This window comes from Neltuma alba, unplaced genomic scaffold (assembly GCF_004799145.2).
Source record: "Neltuma alba isolate B1F8T4 unplaced genomic scaffold, ASM479914v2 tig00005238_pilon, whole genome shotgun sequence".
Classification (NCBI taxonomy): domain Eukaryota; kingdom Viridiplantae; phylum Streptophyta; class Magnoliopsida; order Fabales; family Fabaceae; genus Neltuma; species Neltuma alba.
Window position 1 is genome coordinate 48141 of NW_021634030.1, and position 1948 is coordinate 50088.

Below are 1948 nucleotides of genomic sequence, written 5' to 3' on the forward strand. Positions count from 1 at the left end.
CTCTAATTTCAGTTATAAAAGTTAGTTAGACAAGAAGTCAATTTTGCCTAACGCCCATCCAAACATTTCCCTAATCTCTAAAGTCTAAACGAATTAACACCCCCATCTTATTCTTATTACGAGAATAAAGGGGTGTTTGGCAATTTCAAAAAGAGTGCTTTTCTACCCTAAACTATGGTTTTGGCCAGAGATTACCCAAACAGGTTGATTTTTCAGAAAACCTTGGTTTGGTCCAAAATCCAGGTTTTGGCCTCTAAAATCATGGTTTCATGAAAAGTGAAAAAAAATTGCTTTTTGAAAATGTGGTCTTTTTTTTTTTTTTTACATTTTGAAAATATAAGAGCTAGCTGATTAATTTGAGTATATTAAAAAAAATTAGTTAAATCAACTATTTGTAATAAATAGGTATTATCTTCCTTAAAATATTCTTTATAATCATGTGTATTTACTAGAAGTATCATTTGATGAAATTTTTAACATGTGTAACTACTACAAAGACTATTTTAAAAAAATAGATAAATATAATAAATAAAATGGATTGGAGTTTTATATTTAGAACTAAATTGAATATCAAAATAGCTCTTACATTAAAGACTGGAGTTAGTTTATTTTTAAAAAAAAACTAGTTGTGAAAAAATATTATGGGACTTCATATTTAAAATCTTTAAGGTCAAATAATATTTTTCTGTTGGCAAAAAAAATCGTTTTTTAAAAACGTATTTAATCTTATATTTTATAAATACATATATACATACTAATTATTTATTAATTACGTTTTTTATATATTATTTATTATATTAGCAAAAAATATATTATTAAAAATTTATTACTTCAAATAAAAATATATTATAAAATCTATCTTATATAATTATCATATTAACTTATGTCCTTTTTAGTAATTTGTATGTATAAAAAGTACTTCTGATAACAATTATCCAAACATTCTCATTTTATCAGAATCACTTTTTTATAAAATCTATTCTTCCCAAAATCTATTCTCCCAAAATCTATTTTCTAGAAGTTATTCTCCAAATTATGGTTTGATTTCATCCAAACACCCCTTAATTTGTGTGCTACAGTGAAAAATCAGTTAAAATTAATTTTCTTGAATGTCAAGCCTATATTACAAGGCATCTACACCTAGGCATTCAACTTGCCAACTCACAATATAACAAAAGAATATAATATCAGTTCACATAATCAAATTGAAAAGATGAAATCAAAGACAGCAAATTACCGAATGTTACTCCTTTGTACTTAAATACTACGTCTAATTTTTGATACGTTTTTTTTATACGGTACTACGTCTAATTTTTAATATGAAACCTTATTTAATTTTTATTTTGATCTTAAATATAAGATCAAAATCTATTTTATCTCTCATATTTATTCATTTTTTAAGATAATTCTTCTAATAATTGTAGTTTTAACAAATATATTTGATTAGTAAGGATATTTTAGAAAATACAACATCTATTTATAACAAATAACTATCTTAATTTACTCAAATTAATTAACTAGCTCTTATATTTAGGATCAAAGGTAGTATAAAAATTAGTTAGGATGTTGATTTTGCATTTACATGTAAGATCTTATTCTATTTTTATTATTTTTTCTCAAAATAAATTATTATAGATCTAATATTACATTGAAATATTTTAAAAAAATCATGTCTCATTTATTAAAATTAAATAATTTATTTAAATTTCTTACATTAAATATTTAAGAAAAAATGACAAAAAAATAAGTTTAGAATTACTAAATCCCAAATCAAATTTAGTAAGAACATTTTATTTGATGTTAACCATAATAAAAATAATAATAAATTTTTTTTAACATTATTTATTTGGTATTTAATAATTTTCATTTTTTAATTATTTTTTTAATATTCCATAAAAAGGTATTACAAGTCATGAATTGAAGCATGAATTGAAACAGTAGTGTTGCA